The sequence below is a fragment of the Giraffa tippelskirchi genome, chromosome 5 (assembly GCF_054371585.1).
Source record: "Giraffa tippelskirchi isolate mGirTip1 chromosome 5, T2T-mGirTip1v1.2.pri, whole genome shotgun sequence".
In the NCBI taxonomy this organism is placed as follows: domain Eukaryota; kingdom Metazoa; phylum Chordata; class Mammalia; order Artiodactyla; family Giraffidae; genus Giraffa; species Giraffa tippelskirchi.
Genome location: NC_137279.1, coordinates 183167711 through 183185534, shown reverse-complemented (window position 1 = coordinate 183185534; position 17824 = coordinate 183167711). Strand labels below are relative to the sequence as shown.

The 17824-nt window shown below is 50.3% G+C and overlaps 1 long non-coding RNA gene across 1 annotated transcript in view; it reads left to right on the top strand.

Moving 5' to 3' along the window:
* LOC145505839 (uncharacterized) overlaps positions 1 to 17824 on the top strand; it is a 177184-nt gene that overhangs the window by 139811 nt on the left and 19549 nt on the right. The window lies entirely within an intron of this gene.

Genomic DNA, 17824 nt, shown 5'->3' with positions numbered 1-17824 from the left:
GTGCTCCTGCCCATGAGCAGGACCCAGAGTCTCTCAGTGTCTTTGCTTTATCTAAAGAAAGGACACGCAATGACTGGACCGATGAGTGTGAGAAGCCTTTCTTCCCCTTCTCACCATAGTTTGGAGCTCTGGTTCCATTAACCTGCCTGGGAAAGGGAGAGGTGCTAGCGCTTATATGAGCACCACTGTCCGTGGCCCCAACCTGGGGGATTTCTTGGTTGTTGATGTGCAGGAGGGTGGGACCAGGATAGGCAGAGGTAAGAATGAAGCCAGGAAGAGGTGGCCCGGCGTGCAGGGGCCAGCCTGCGGGTGTGGTGGGAGGGTGGAGCTATATACCTAGAAGGGAGACAGAGGAGGGGGTGCTGCCGGCTGCTGCCTCTAAGCTGGGGCTCGGAGGGTTGTGGACAGTGCGGATCCAATCAGAAAGACAGGGTGCTCTTGGGGAACAGATCGTAGTGTGGGCTACCCCCAGGTCCTATCCTCGGCCCTGGGAGATCTCATGGTGTGCTGTAGATTTCAGATCCTTTACCTTTTGAAGACTCAAAAATGGATAAACCCACTATATCAGTCAGCTCAGGCTGCCATAACAAAACACCACAGACTGCATGGCTTTAATGACAGAAATTAATTTTCTCTTAGTTAAGGAGGCTAGAAGTCCCAGATCAAGTTTCTGGTCTATGGGGGTCCCGCCCTAAAGACCTCATTTAATTTTAATTACTTCGCATCTCTACATATAGTCACATTGAGAGTCAGCATTCACCTGATGAATTCAGTACATGAGTTGGATGAGAATACAATTCAATCCACAGCACCTACTGCCATCTGCATCCTTGAGACCCAGGCCTGTACTTACCTGCTGGGTAAGTACTCCTTACCTGCTGACCCTGGGTACCTCATTCACCCTGCAGAGCACTGAACTTGCTTGAGATCTTCTGTCTGAGAACTGCTGGGCATACCCAGGGGGTGGGGCTTGGCAACCATGTTTCCATGTGACTCTGCTCCCAGTCATTGCTGATTGGACCACAAGTTGATAACTGACCCAAGCTTCACCACTCATATTTCCTCTCTCATAGTCATGGAACCACTGATGCTGGTCAGTCTGGGCTAGTCTTTGGAAATGAGGTACTTTGAGCTCAGGAGTAGGGGAACAGCCATCCTTGGCTAGTCATGTGCATGGAGAAGCTGAAAGAGAAGAAGGAAGAGGAGAGAGAAGATGAAGACAGAAGGTTCTGTGTTCCCATCAGATTTATAGTCATTTTGATGCTGGGCTCTGGTTCTGCCATTGAGTTTCATAAGACACCCCTGTATTCTCATAACATCCCACTTTAAAAATCCTATACTGTTCATTGGGTTGTACTATTAGCAATCCAAGAACCTTGCTACAGCAGTTAGGACAAAGACCTTGTTCTTGCCAACACTGGGAGGAGAAGGAGGATGCAGGGATGGAGAAAGAAAGAATCATGGAGACCCAGGGAAATGTGTGCCAGAGTGCTTCACAAGGAGTGTGAGTAGGATGGAGACCAAGGCCTGTGCATTGTGAGTGTGTGTGTGTGTGTGTGTGTGTGTGTGTGTGTGTGAGATGTGGACGCTCTGCCTGAGAAAGGATGAATGAGAGAGAGGATAAAGCTGATCAATGACACACACCTGTGTGCAGGGAGAGGGTCCATGAGAGGAGCCAGCAAGGAGACCCATGGAAGATGCAGGGGGTGCACAGGGAACAAAGTGTGCGGTTTCCCCATTGTCCATTGGGTCTGAAGATCATTGGCCTGCTGCCAGGTGAGGGACAAGGGGCCTCAGGGACACAGACTTGCCCCTGTGCCTTCTGGCCTCTGTGACCACACTGCACCATTGGGCAGACACCCACTTCTGGTCTGAGAAGCTCTGCTCTCTCTGGCTGCCCGCTTCCCACCCGGCTGGATGGCTGAGTCCGGATGGAGCCAGAGCTTGAGAGAAACCAAGGATCATGTCCTGACACTGACCTGCCTCCTTCTTTCACCCCGACTTCCAACACATACATGCAGACACAGGCACACACTGACATACACACAGCCATGCTCTCTCTTGCACACGTGCTAAGTTGCTTCAGTCATGTTTGACTCTTTGCAACCCTATGGACTACAGCCCTCCATGCTCCTCTGTCCATGGGCTTCTCCAGGGAAGAATACTGGAGTGGGTTGCCATTTCCTCCTCCAGGGGATCTTCCCGACCCAGGGATCGAATTCGCATCTCTTCCGTCTCCTGCATTGGCAGGCAGGTTCTTTACCACTGGTGACACCTGGGAAGCCCGACATACTGACACACAGTCATAGGCACACTGACATATGTGTAAAAGCACAGACACAAGTATGCACACCTATACATCAACATACACAGCTTTGCAGATTCATATATATATATAAGAACATTCATGACATAAGGACACACAATGATCACACAATGACCCAGAAGTACTCAAGCACAGATATATAAACACACAGACACACTTACAAATGCAGAGTTACATATAGAGTCACAGACACAAACATTCACAAATATGTGCAGACAGGTGTGTAGATACTCACTGACATGCAAAGGTAGACTTGGTGGCACAAATACGTGAAAGTAAGCACATGCGTAGATCCACCCAGGCACATACATACACATGTAGGCACAGAGCCCTGCGGCCCCACGCAGATGTGCCCCTGGGCCATGGTGGTCTAGTCAACAAATTGACTAGTCAACCCTCCAATTTCACAACCAGAGAAAGAATCATTCAAGGAGGGGAGGTGACAGTCCACAATCACCAGTCTCTAAGCACTGGGTGGGGGTGTGGTGAGCAGGCTGCTGGGAGCAGAGGGGGAAGCTATTCACATCAGCCTCCAGGATGGGGAGGGGGAGCTGTGATCATGCTGAGGCAGGGGCAGGCCTGGGGAGGGAGCCGGGCAGGGGCAGGGAAATCTGTGTCCCCAAGGGGAGGGATTGGGAAGCTGGCCTCCAGCTCCAGACTGGAGGACAGGCTTGGCTTTCGCTGACTTGAATGGGGCACAGAGAGCAGGGATTCCTGGTGCCTCCCGGGGGCTGTGGCCTTCCCAAGCTCCAGCCCAGAACTGGGATCCCTTATCTCAGTTCCAGTGCTGTGGCTGTGATTGTGTCTGTGGCCAGGCCTGTGCATCTGTGCATGTAGGCATGGCCGTATATGTATGGGTCATAGGTGTGAATACACACATCTGAACACACATGTAAGCATGTGCAGCTGTGCACACAGGCATGGCCATATGTGTGTGGGTCATAGGTGTGAAGGCACACATCTGAACACACGTGCACACACAAGCACACACATACAGGGCATGCTTGTGTAGTGTACAAACATACATGTATGTTCGTGTGTACGCATGGGCATGTAGACATGGCCACGTGGACATAGTCTGTGTGTGCTGGTGGATGTGTGGATGTCCACACAGTGAGAGGGCTGCGTTCTGAGCTGTCACCGCTTCCACCGCCGCTCTGCAGGCCTCCGCCGGGGGCGGCCCCAGATGTTGTTGCAGCATTCCACATTCACTGCAGAAAATCAAACAAACAAATGAAAAATTAACACCATTGTTCGCCAGGGCCGCCCCTGAGCTGGCAAAGCTGCCTCTCGCTGGCCCAGCTGGACCAGATGGCCAAGGCTCCTGGGCTCACCTTGGGCCTTGGCACGGGAGCAGACAGGACCATCAGGAGGCTGGCGGGAGCCAGGCTGCTGCTGGTCGGCTTCTAATGTGACTGCAGAGGCTGTTGGGCCTCAGAGGAGCGCCTGTCTCTCCTACCCCTCCCCTGCATCTCAAGAGTTCCCTTAGGTGTGTGCTGGGGCAGGAGAGTGGGGGAGGAAAGCAAGGGGAAAGGCGCAGGCATTGGCCATCTAGCACACAGTAGGTGCTCACTAAATGCTGTTGCCTGAATCTTGCATATGAGTCCTCTCAACAACAACCTTTGACAGATCAGGAAGCTGAGCCCACGAGGAATTATTTAGGTTGCTCAAGGCCATGCAGCTTGTGAGTAGAGGCACTGGGATTCAAACCCATCTCTTGCTATTGAGTCGTTCAGTCGTGTCCGACTCTTTGTGAACCCATGGACTGCAGCATACCATCCCTAATGCACTCTTTAGTTTATTTGTTTCCTATTTTTTGGCCACACTGCGTGGCATGAGGGATCTTAGTTCCTTGACCAGGGATGGAACCCCTGCCATCTTAGCTCCCCAACCAGGGATTAAACCTCTGCCCCTTGCAGTGGATGCATAGTGTCTTAACTGCTGGACCACCAGAGAAGTTCCCCTCATGCGCTTGTAAATGCAGGGTCTTCCCACTACACTGTGATGGCTTCTCGGAGTGTGATAGACACAGTGGTGTATTAGAGATGTACTGCCACTTTTCCTGGGGCTTCCCTGGTAGCTCGGCTGGTAAAGAATCCACCTGCGATGCAGGAGACCCCAGTTCAATTCCTGGGTTGGGAATATCTGCTGGAGAAGGGATGGGCTACCCACTCCAGTATTCCCTGGTGGATCAGCTGGTAAAGAATCCGCCAGCAATGTGGAAGACCTGGGTTCGATCCCTGGGCTGAGAAGATCCCCTGGAGAAGGGAAAGGCTAGCCACTCCAGTATTCTGGCCTGGAGAATTCCATGGACTACAGTCCTATTTTTTTCTTACTGAGACGTATGGAGACTGAGTCCCTTCCCTGAGAATCTGGCCGGGCCTGGAGACTTACTTGACCAAAGGAATGTGGTGGACATGAGGCTCTGAGACTTCCAAATCAAGTTCATAAGAAGCCTTGCAGCTTCCCTCTCCCTCGGGGACCCCCTCAGACTCCGAGTCACCATGTGAAGTCTGACACTCTGACTGTCCTGCTGGAGAGGCCAGGTGAAGAGCTCTAGTTAAAAGTTCTGGTGGAACCCAGCCTTCCTCCCCTTGCCAAGGTACCACTTATGTGAGTGAAGCCATCTTGGACCCTCAAGACCACTTTACTGTCCAGCTGAAAATCACTATTTCTGTTCCCACTCCAGGGACCAGGAAAATTACCCAGCCAAGCCTAGCCTGAATTTTGATCCACAAAATTGTGAGATATGATAAAATGATTGTTATTTTAAGCCACTAATTTTTAAAACTTAGTTTTAATTGAAGTATAGTTGATTGACAATTTTGTTAATTTCTATTGTGAAGCAAAGTGACTCAGTTGTACACATATACATGTTCTTTTTTATATTCTTTTCATTATGATTTACCCCAGGATATTGAATAGAGTTCCCTGTGCTATACGTAGGACCTTGTTGTTTATTCATTCTGTGTGTAATAGTTTGCATCTGCTAACCCCAAACTCCTGGTCCATCTCTCCTCCACCCCTCCCCTTTAAGTCACTAGGTTTTGAGGGTAGTTTGCTAGGTAGATACAGGAAAGTGGAATAGACACACATTCACATCAGCACACACACACAATACAAACGCACCTGCTTACACACACACACACACACACACATTCACATCCATGTAGATCCCTTTTTGATTCCAGTTCTTCCATCACCCCCTATAGCAACACCAGGCTCCTGTATGTAATTAAGTTCCTGTTTTCTGGGATGAGAAGTGCTCAAAGCCCAAGAAATGACAATGGCTCCTTATTATCCAGCCGCTTTCATTGTTTGTGGGATTTTTCTCATTTAAATTCTTCCCAAGAATCAGAGCGAGCAATTTCATATGGAAATATATAGAAAAATGTGAGAGCAAATCATTCCCAGTGGTGCTGGAGTAGTGATCAGTTCTGCTGAGTGGGTCCTATCCTCTCAGTCCTGCCTCTCATATCTGCTCCAGCCTCGAACCTGCAGTCTGGGACCTGAGATGGACTGGGCTGGTGGGCAGATGACCGAGGGAGGGGGTGGAATGTGCTGGAAAGGGCTGGAAGGCTTCTGGGGGGCCTTGGGAAGAGATTCACATCCAGGAGCTGAGAAGGGCTGTCCCAGCCCTGGGGCTCTTAGAAGCCACCCCGGTTGTCACCTGGAAGCTGGCTGAGAGTGTAGGAGTGTGGGGCTGTGTGGGTGTGAGACTGTGTGAGTGACACTATGTGCTACGTGCCAGGCCATGCGTGTGCTAGTGTTTGCCTATGAGTCTGTGACCAAGGCTGTGGGTGCGTGGCCATCCGTGTGACAACATACGGCAGTGTGCACATGTGGTACCTGGGGGTGATGTCACATGTCTACTTATGTGCATGTCTGTGAGTGTGTGGCCTGGGGGTGCGTGTATTGCTTCGTAAGCCTGTGTGTGATGGCTGTGGGTGTCAGTGTGTCACAGGTGCCTATGAGAGTGCTTGTGTGTGTCACCAGGCACCTGTGTGGAAGTGCTGGCATGTGTTTTGGTGAATATCCATGCGTAGGTAGAGGCAGGATGGTGGCGGTGGGATTTACCAATAGTCGAAGGTCATTTCTGATGTCAGGTACTTTGATGTTCAATAATGCTCATCCGAAACATAATATTTTGAGCAATGGTGTTGCAGATACAGTGAGGAACTATGCAGGCAAGGACCCTGCACTCATGGAGCTCATAGTCATGTGGAAGAGATGGAGAGAGGAGAAATAATTATTCTAATAATTATATCATAATTTTAAAAATAGCTACTATGAAGGCAAACAACTAGGGCTGTGTGAGACCAACATGAGGTCCTGATTCATCCTGGGGCTCAAGGTTAAGGGGAGGATTCTTTGAGGAAGTGATATTTTGGCTAAAGCCTAAAGAGTGTATGAACTTGTCCAGGCAAATATGTGTTGGGGAGGAAGAGTGTTACAGGCAAAGGGAACGGTGGGTGCAAAGACTCTGGTGTATTACAGAGCAAGTTCCTTGGAGAAACTGCAAGAAGTTCCTCCAGGGCTGGGGGTGCATAAAAGGAGGCTGGAAAAGTGGCAGGCAGTGGATCTTTGGGGCTTTCTGGGCCATGATAAAGGCTTTGGACTTCATCCTACAAGCAACAGAAGACCAGGGAAAGTTTGCCCGTGGTCATGCCTGCCATGTCAAGAATTGATTGCTAGTCTGCAAAGAGTGGATGCAAAGAAATTGGTTTGATGCAGTGGTCCAGGCAAAGAATGGCATTGGCTTGGCCTGGGAGGTGAGACTGCTGAGACTGAAGATGGAGAGAAGTGAAGAGATTCCAGGACTATTCTGAGGTTAGGGTCGACAAACCTTGGCAGTGGATGGTGCGTATAAAGTGAGGGCAGGAGAGAGAGGTGTCTGGGATGACACCCAGGATTTTGGTTCCAGTTTCAGGCTTGTTGTAGGTGCCAGTGACTAGATGGTGACACTTGGGGGAGGATGAACTGAAAATTCTAATTTGGATGTGTTGAGTTTGAGATGCCTGAGAGACACAGGGGTGGAAGGATAGATAGAAGCCTGGAGTTAGGGAAGGCTTATGCTGGAGACAGGGGTATATGGAGAGTGGAAACCAGAAGTGGGAGGGAAACCAGCTAGGGTGGGAAGAGCTGGGGAGGGAGGTGGCTTTCTTTGCCTTAGTTGCAAAGTCTACCGTTTAGGGACAGCTCTGCATAGTACTCAAGATTCCAGACTCTGCTTCTGTGTATATACCCAAAAGAGTTGAAAGAAGGGACTCGAACAGATATTTGTACGTCAGTGTTCACAGAAGCACTATTCACAATAGCCCAAAGGGAGAATGTTCATTCATCAATGGGTGAATGGATAAACAAAATGTAACATACATGTATGATGGAATGTTATTCAGTCTCAAAATGGAAAGAAATTCTGACACTTAGAACAACATGAATGAAGTTTGAGGACATTGTACTGAGTGAAATCAGACACAAAAAGACAAAAACTGTATGACTTCATTATGTGAAGAACCTGGAATTCACTGAGACAGAAAATAGAATAGAGATGACTGGGAGTTGAGGGGAGTAAGAAATGCAGGGTTATTGTTTAAGGAGTGTGGGGTTTCAGTTTGGGATGATGAAAAATCTCTGGAGATGGATGGTGGTGATGGTTGTACAACAACGGGAATGCCCTTAATGCCATTTAATTGTTCACTTCAAAATGGCTAAAATGGTAAATTGTAGGTTATATATATTTTCCTACAATGAAAGAAAATATCCCAGACTCTGGAGCCAGCTAGATTGCTGGGTTTGAGTTCCAGCTGTCTCACTTACAGGCTTGGTGACTTTGGGCTAGTTACTGAGCCTCTCTGTGACCCGGTTATCTCATTTATAAAATGGATATCATAATAATACCTATCTTCAGGGATGTGGAGGGGATTAAATGAGTTAATGTGTGTGGTATGTTATGAATACAGTATGCACTTTATGTGGCTATTATTACCTTTAGCAGTAGCAGACCAGAACCCTGGGGTGAGAAGCTGGGCCAATGCCTTGGGGCAGGTAGAATGGACCAGACTTGACTTTGCTTTTGTGTCTTGTCCCTAATGTGCCCCTCCAATATTCTTGCCTTCAGTATCCCATGGACAGAGGAGCCTGGTGGACTACAGTCCGTGGGGTCGCAAAGAGTCTGAAGCAACTTAGCAGTCCTATTGTGCACTATTTCTGGACAGCCAATCTGGGTGAGCCTCTGTGATGGGAACTATAGTAGTTAGGATATTCCTGAGAAACAGAACCAATAGGATGTGTGCGGATGTGTGTGTGTGTGCACATACACACACATATAAAGGCATTTAATATAAAAATTGGCCCACATGATTATAGAGACTGACAAGTTTAAGTCTACAATGTGGGCTGGAGACCCAGGAGAGCCGATGGTGCCGTTCTAGTCCAAAAGCAGTCTGCTGAATTCCCATTTACTCTATGAGGTGGGTTTTTGTTCTATTCAGGTCTTCAGCTGTTTGGATGAGGCCCACCCACATTAAGGAGGGCAATCTGCTTTATTCAAGCCCATGGATTTAAATGTTAATCTCATCGAAAAACAGCATCACAGAAACATCCAGAATAATGTCTGACCAACTAGCTGGGCACCCTGTGGCACCGTCAAGTTGACACATAAAATGAACCATCACAGGAAGTGATTCTCACAGCCTTGACTGGGGACATGCAGGAAGCCTCAGAAGTTCTCCCTGCATTGTCGGCTGCCCCTCCATCTATCTGTTTCCCATCGAGGCCCACAGAGATCTCTGCAAGCATGGCTTGGATCATGTCACTCCCCTTTGCTCCAGCATGAATATCACATTCTCATTATTACTTTCAAGGCCCTGCTGACCTCCTTGCCAGCTCACCTGTCCACCTGCCCACCTGCTGGCATTTCAGTCTTGCTCTCTGTTCTCCAACTGTTTGGTCTCCAGACTTTCCCTGCTCCTTCTCTCTATGTGTTTTTTTGAAGATTCCGGTTCTGACTTCTTGGGAGGATCCCTTATCCAGAACACTTTGTTCCTGTGTTTCATAACCTGTCTTCATTTGTCTCTTCTGCATGTAGAGTAGCCCTTAGGCCAGACCCTGAGGGCCTGCAGGCAGGTTAGAGCTGGGCCAGGACAAGGCAAATGGGCAGAGCGAGGCCATAATGAATAGGTGCCGTGGGAGCAGAATGCTGTGAGGGAGGGAAAAGTCTGATCCACCAGGATCACTTCCCCCAAAGGAGGCCAGATTCAGGAGGCTGGGTCCTGCTTACCTGCAGCCAGGGGGGCTGTGTTCGCACTCAGTCTTTGTGGTGCAACTAAACCCAAGCCAAGCAGGGTCAGTGTTAAGGGGTGGCTTTGGGGTACTTTAGCTCCTACCCCCACTCTCCATTAGTACTCACCCTCCAAATGATATGAAACAAAAACTGAAATGAAAAATGGGCTTATGATTCCAACATGCACTTAAGACAGGTCCCCTAGTTGTCTCTTCTGATTGGGTTTTCAAACTCATAAAAATTCTGGAACTAAGATTGGAGCCAGACATTAAGCCTCATTCTCTTTTCAAATAATTCTAGAGCCTCGACTGCTTTGGGGCTGGCCACTGGTTTAGTTATCCCTTGGATTTAGGGTTGTGCACAGAAGTTATGCCCTGGTGACATCAGACATTGACCTAGTTAATAACAAGTGCCAATTTTTTTTTCCTGTTATTCCTTGGATGTGTAGCTTAAGGAGAAGGGATAATTAGCAGAGCAAAATGCAGGAGCTCCTAGGCCCTCCAGTCAAATGCCACTAAATCAAAACTTCATTCAGAATTCTAACAAGAATGGCTCACCCTGCTTGGGTGAGGTGAACAGAGAGAATGAGGGAGGGCATCACATAGGAAATAACACTGTAATACGGGGTTTTGATGGGTAAGTAGGAGTTCCTGAGGAAGAGAATTCTGAGGGAAGCAACAGTCTTTGAAGTCAGAATGAAAAGGGTCAAAATGGTGACTCAGGTGCCAGCTGTGTGAGCACAGGCAAGCCACTTCCTCTCTCTGTGTCTGTCTCCTTATGTAAAAATTAGGGATAATATAGTGAAAGCTGCACCAGGCTTATTGTAAAGGTTGGTGATAGTGCCTACGAGCTGCTTGGCAGACTGGATGTTCAATAAATAAGCAAAAAATTCTTCTCAGTGGGGATCCATGTTGAGAAGTCTGAGGCCCAAAAGGGTCTGCCATGTTTGGAGCATAAAGGGAAATTCTACGTGGGCTCCCTCATATTCAAGGGGCTGAAGTTCCTTCCTGTCTCTTGCCCTAGCCTGGTCTAGTTCACTGTAACATTGACTCGACCAGCGATAATGGTTAATTACAAGCAGAAGAATCTGGGTCTCAGCCAGGCTCATTCTGGAGGCTGGGCTGAGAGAGGAGGCAGGGAGTTGGAGGGGGAAATTGCCTGGGTTTGCTGGGCAGGTTCTGTGCTGACTTGGCATGTCCTCCCTTCCTGGCTTCATGTGACTCCAAGGCACAGTGGGGGCTTGTGGGGAGCGGGCCACCTTTTGGGCTTTTGTCAGTTCTGTGTCTTAGAGGGACAGAGTAGGAAGAGCTAGAAGCTCCATTCCTCTGGCTTAAGGCTGCTTGTGCAACTTTGTGTGTGGGTTATGTTTTATCATTAATCTCCAAACCCCCCATAAGACTTCATTGTACTTTGTCTGCTTCCTGTGGGACAAAGCAGGATGTGTTTTGGAAAGGGGCCTGGAGGCCTGAGGTAGGATCCTGGCTCTCCTTGGGTTAGGGTTGGGTGCATCACTTCACCTCTCTGTGCTTTGGTTTCCTCGCCTATGAAGTGGAATGTCAGGCTGCAGGGCTAGGTAAGGACAGGTGGGCTGGTGCCTGCGGATGAGCTGTGGCCGCTGTATGGAGATAAGAGATCACAGTGAGGGTGGGAGTATGGTTCTCACTGGAACCCTGGGTGGGCTTTTATCTCTTGGTGCGACAGGACCTTTGGTTGAGAGCAGAATCTGGAGGTTTTTTTGTCTCCCCGACAACCCCTTGTAAGCTCAAACCCTGTGACTGCAGGAGTCCAGGCAGATACCTCTTAGGGCAGAGACCTCGAAGGCAGAAGTTCTCCAACTGTGGACCTGCTCCCAAGGTCTAGCAGCCGCACCTGAGAGCCTGTTATAAATGCAGATTCTCAGGCTCCATCCTAGACCTTTGAATCTGTTAGGTAGTTAGAATAGGAAAAAGGAGTCCAGAATGGCGGTGGCTAAAAGACAAGGAAGGGAAAAGCCCGTGAAAAATAGAACAAAGAAGATTCGAGGATCAGTGTGAGGACCTCAGGTAGAACAAACAGCACTCCTGGCTGGCCCAGTTTCCATAGGGCAGGCCCAGGGGGAGGAAAAAACATATAAAAAGAGGAGCCAAAGGGCCGGGACGCTCTCTCTTGGGCGTTCTCTCTCTTCTCTTCGTGTCTTTTGGGTCAGCACGCCCTTGTTTTAGGAAGGGGGACCCCTTGCATGTCTTGAGGATGTATTTTCCTTTATTTTCTAAATAAAACTGAGCTGTAACACTGATCTGTCCGAGAGTTGTAACATGGTCTCTCCGAGAGCTGAGACACAGTCTGTCCAAGGGCTTTAATGTCCATCACTTCAAATTTTTGTTGTGACAAGACAGAACTGAGGAAATTACCCACTCCCCTGACAAATCCATCCCAGGGAGTAGGGCCTGGGTCTCTAGATGACCCTGATGCTGAAGTTTGGGAATCGCTGCTCCAAGGCAGTGCCCCTTCTGCAGGGTGCCCCTTCCCGCCCTTCCTCCATCCCAGCTGGAGGCCCCTTGGAGGGGAGGAGTCTGCAAGACCACTGTTGAATCTCCCTGCTGCAACAAGAGAACCCTGGAGGGGGCATCTCTTCCCTCTGATTCTAACTCAAGACATCCCGGAACCTCACCAGTGGGGCTGACGCCAGGGTATTTGAATAGCTCATTAGCTCTGCTCTGGGCTTCAATCCCTCTTAATTAGTTTTGCAAACGATATTCATAAAAAAAGAAAAAAACTCCAAACTCATCACATAGCAAATGCAGGTCCCTGCAAAGTTTGTGGATGTGGGTATATAGGCGTGTGTCTGTGTGCTGTGAGCGAGAACATGTTTGTGAGCTTGTGGGTGATGGTGAGTGGTGGGTGTGCTCGTGCACAGAGGTTTCAGCCAATGTGCACGTGTGAGAAAGCTCATGGTGAGTGTTGTGGTGTCTGTGGCCACACGGACACCTCATCTCCAGGGACCCCACCAAGCAGGTTATCCTTCTCCTCCTTATGAATTCCTAACAAACCCAAGTATTAGGGAAACATAAACCTTCAACCCCCATCTGTCCTGCTTGTTTTTGCTTCTCCAGTGCCCCCAGCTCTAGGTTTCAGAGGCAAAGATGGCTTATTAAAGGTCAGCTAGCCAGCTGAGCAGGAGGGGGACAGCAGTGTCCCCACTGTGGGGGCCATCCTTTGTGTCCTGTCTGAGGTTGTGGCATAGCTTCTGGGTGTCCCTTACACTTGTACTGTCCCCTGATGCCCAGAGTTTCCATTCTCCCTTGTCCCCCCTGGATTTCTCTGCTTCTGGGGAGCTGTTCCTGGCTGCAGATTCTCAGGCCTCCCTCCCGAGGAGAGTCAGCCCTCAACAGGGCTGCCTGTGGGGTTGAGAGAGAGGACGGGCTTTGGGGTGATAGGCCTAGAGTCTAGAGGCACTTCCTACCCCTTCTTACCGACCACCCCCCCAACCTCCTCCTGCATTCCCTGCTGTGAGCATCCCCGTTGGAGCCAAGGAAATTTATGGCATAATCCCACATGGAAATGCATGGAAATGCTGCCAATTACCATGAAGCCAAGAGAAAGGCTGTCTCGCTGGCGCCCTCCGTGGTCTGCTGTCTGCCGGCTTCTTGCCTTCCAGAGACCACAGGGAGCCAGAAGCCAGCCGTTCGGCCCAGATTGGCGGAGTGGGGCCATTTGTATAAAACTCTTTATTAGTCTCACCTGGCCTTGAAGGTTTTCGGTGGGAACGGGTGTCTCCTTTGCATTAAAACTGAACAAACCAGAGAAATGTCATTCCCAGAGTCTGAGCAAAGCCGACAGCTGATGGGATTTATCTAACTGAGATCAGTTCATCAAACTTGGGTAGAGCTGAGAGGCTGGAAAGACCAGGGGAGGCAGGGTGAAATCTGATACAATCGCAGCTGCTTAAAATGCAAAGGCTCATCGAGATTTTGGAAACACTGTACGGAGAGGCTCAGTGATGCCAGGAGGAACGTTTAGAGGCCCTGAGATGGAGCCTGGCAGAATCAGTGGGTGGGGATGCTCCTGCTTGGTGAGGTGAGGGCGCAGAAACACAGGACGGGGCAGTGGGCAGTCTCTGCTCTGGGTCTTGTCGAACTGAGTCCTTTACAGGAGTATGATGTCTGCGATGAGCAGACTCAGGGAGGATCATGTGACATGGCCCTGCCCTGGAAAACCTCACAGTCTGATGGGGGAGGTAGACAGAGACAGGACAACCTGTAACCTGTCTAGGAACAGAGCAGGGTCTCCATCAGGTGCTGAGAGGAGAGAAAGGTGGGAGAACGTTGTGGTGAAGCAATCAGGCCCTGGAGTCAGTGGGACCTTGGTTCAAACTCCAGTCTCACCAGCAGTTTACCACCATTTACCAGCTGTGTGCCCTTGAAAAGTCACTTAACCTCTCTGAGCCCCGCTTTCCTCACCTGCGGAATGGCTGTAACAGTTCCTACTTCTTAGGGAGTTATGAAAATTGATGAGATACTGCATATAACATGCTTAGCATTGGGCTTGGCATTCAGCAGTGCCCACCAGTGGAGCTGGCATCTTACTGGTAGGATCTTGGAAGGCTTCTGGGGGGAGGGGAGGATACCAGCTGGGCCTTGAAAGAGGAATGAGATGGACTCTAGTTCGTGGAAAGGGCAAAGGAAGGCCCCACATGGAGAGAGACATAGAAGCCTGCTGTCTGCTCATCACTGTCCCCCTGCCCACAGGTCCCCCAGAGGCAGAAGTGGGGCCCAGGGCTAAGAGCGATGGGGCCTCGTCTCAGCAGAACAGCAGCCCTCCCCTCCCCCACCGTTCCCATCAGCACTCCCCCCTACCCCCAGCTCTCCCCTCACTCCATCTCTCTCCCCCTCTCTGATCAGGATTTATCAGTTCTCCTGAGATGCGCTTAGCGGGGACAAATTTCCTGCCATCAGTCAGGACTGGAGGCCTTTGTAGGGCAGCGTGGAGGCCTGGGAGTCGGGGGAGAGGAAACACGTGGTGCTCTGTGCTGAGTGTTCTGTCCTGCCCGCCCCGGGGCTGACCTCTGTCCCTCGAGTCTGTCTGCTCCTCCCTCTGGCCCCAGCGAGGCTCTCCCACCCTTAGGATGGAGGAGAAATGGGATTCTGTTTCCTGGGGCAGAGAACAGGGCTAGGCTAATTGGAGGAGCTGAGCCTGGAGAGGTGGCAGTATAGTAGGGACCATCGGTCACAAGGGCAGTGAGTTTTGGGTGGGTGGGCTTTCCTGAGGTAGGTCATCAATATTCCAGATTCATTCAACCCAGAGCTGGGGCTCTGGGTGACTCAGAGCAGAAGGGGCTGGTGGCAGATTCCAGCCTCAATGGGAAATTAAGGCAGTGGCTCAGGGGCCCCGGAGGGGGTGAGTAGATGCTGTGACTCAGGCAGTACGGAGGTCCAGGCTCTCCCCTGGCTCAGGAGTCAAGATACTGGGGTCCTCTCAGCCAAGGCAGGATCTTTCTTGATTTAGAGGTCTGGCCTGGCCTCAGGCAAGCAGCTGGCCACTGCTGACAGCCTCCTCCAGGAAGCCCTCCTGCATGCAACCAGGCCAGCAAACCCTTCCTTTGGGCCAGGAGTCCTATCTGGTCTGCAGTGCCTCCCCAAGTCCCTGTTTCCTTAGCTAGACGCAGAGCTACAATTCATTGGGCACTGTTATACGCCAGGCCCTGGGCCAAGTGCTTGATGTATATTAACTTGTTGAATTCTTTATCAAACTGGAGAGACAGCCATGATTAAAATTACCCCAATTTTTTTGGGCAATGGGTTCTAAGAGCCTGGATCATTGCTCATGATCTTTTTTCAAACATCACCTTCTTAGAGAATTCTTCCCCATCATCTATTTTGTTCTTTTTCTACCCCCGCCACCCCTTGTCTTTTTCATCTCATCACTTCATTTTCTCCTTGTTTATTGCCTGCCTCCCCTATTAAAGTGGGGATTCCATAGGAGCGGAAGGGAAACCTTATCTGTCATGTTCCCCTCCAAGCCCAGAGCAGCACCTAGAACTGTGCTTTGAACAATGAGTATTCATTGAGTGAACAATTGAGTGAATGAATGAACGAATGCCCCAGGGCTAATTACAGCAGAGCAAGGATTCCAACCAGGAAACAGTTTCAAAAAACACTACCTGCTGGCAGTCCCTGCACCAACGCCACCTGTCACTGTCAAAGGGAAAGCAATGTATAGAGGGAGGGTGGATGCCTTGGGTCTGGGGTCCCAGCAGACCTGTCTCAGCCTGATTCCAGTTCTGGAATAAAGAGCATGAAGTCATCCTAGATACTACAACCAGCCCCTGTTGCGGATAGCGGGTAGAGATGGAAACTGGCTTCGAGTCTCTGGGGCAGAGGGAGATGGCTGGGCGAGGGATGGTGACCCTCTTTGCATCCATGGACTGGGCTGCTCATTTCTTCCTGGCCAGGAGAGCCAGATAAGGATTCATCTGCAATCAAAACTGAACACAGCTGGGGCTGCCCGGGGGCCTCTGCAGGGCTGGGTACTGCTCTCTAAGTGCAGACATTTATTAGGATCTGGGGTGGGGGAGGGAGTCTATTTGTCCGGGAATGACAGGGACGGGGAGAAGGGCTTTCCGGAGATGAGTGGCAGGCGAGATAAGCCTGATGTGTGACTTTCTGACGCTTGGTTGGTTTGAAAATAAGGCCTGGGCCCAGATACAGGATTGACAGGAGGATCAGAGAGGGCCATTTGTATCTGCCTTCTGACTTTGAAAAGGGTCCACGAGTCAGGAGACTGGGTCCTAGTGCCGGAGGAGGGAGGTGGCTGTGCCACGGGTCACCTTGCCCAGGCTGCTGCAGAAGGTCGGGTTCCCAGGCTGGTGTGTTTTGCAATCAGCCCCAGCGATGATTAGCTTTTGGGCTTGCCTTTGCTTCTGTTCTGGGAAGAAGCCTGACTGCTTGCGCTCACAGACAAAGGGACTTGAATATGTTGGACCACTGGCCATCTTCCATGGGCATCTTCAGATCCACTTTCTGCTCTCTCACCCTGCTTGGTGCTGGAGGAGGCTGATCAGTGCAATTTTTCAGCAGGATCCTTTCTCTATTGGCTGGTTGGTTGGTCAGTGGAGGTGTTGGAAGCGGGGAGAATGGGGTCATGGCTTCCATCCTCTTCTCCCACCCTTTCCTTCCCTCCTTCCCTGCCAGGCAGTTGGGAGTGGGTTGCTACCCTCTATGAGGCCACAGTTCCCGCCATGCAGCCTTTTCCCTATGACTGCATCTTCCATTTTCTCCTCCCTTGCAGGTCTGGGGTAGTAACAGCTCCCACCCTTGCAAGCCTGAGGTTCCTATCCCACCCCTTATTGATTTCTCTCCATCCTGCCCACACCTCTGTACACAGTCTGTTCGTTAATTTGGATAACTGGAATGTAACCTCTCTTTCCTTCTGGGATCCTAGCAGATCCATTAACCTTCCAGAAGAAGGTGCTCCCTAGTGGGCCTGTGAGTCTGTCTCTTACTTCAACACTGTGTGGAAGGAACAGACTCAAGGCCGCCTTGTCTTCTAGCCTCTGATCACCCTCTCTCTGACCTTCTTTCTGGCTGCAACTTCTGCGACCACCTTCTTGGCCCCACCTAGCTTCCTGGACTTGTCCACACAATTTTTGTGGTTTCCTTCTTATTGTCAAGGGCTTCCCTGGTAGTTCAGTTGGTAAATAATCCGCCTGCAATGCAGGAGACCCTGGTTCAATTCCTGGGTTGGGAAGATCCACTGGAGAAGGGATAGGCTACCCACTCCAGTATTCTTGGGCTTCCCTTGTGGCTCAGCCGGTAAAGAATCCACCTGCAGTGCGGGAGACCTGAGTTCGATCCCTGGGTTGGGAAGATCCCCTGGAGAAGGGAAAGGCTACCCACTCCAGTATTCTGGCCTGGAGAATTCCATGGACTGTATAGCCCATTGGGTCGCAAAGAGTCGGACACGGACTGAGGAACTAGCACTTTCACTTTCCCTTTTCTTATTGCCAACCAACCATGAGCTCACTGGTTTGTCAGAGTTATTCCATGACCTCATCAACCCATATCTCCAGGCCTCCTACACCTACCCCTCTCTGGGCTTCTGTTTCAACCCAGACAATGGGTGGCTCTGGAGGGTATGGACTGCTTGTTCTGCGGGTTGGTGGAGGAGAAGGTGTCGAGCATCTCTTGAAGATGCAAAACCAGCGGGGATTATGTGACCTCTTCCAGGGTGTGCCG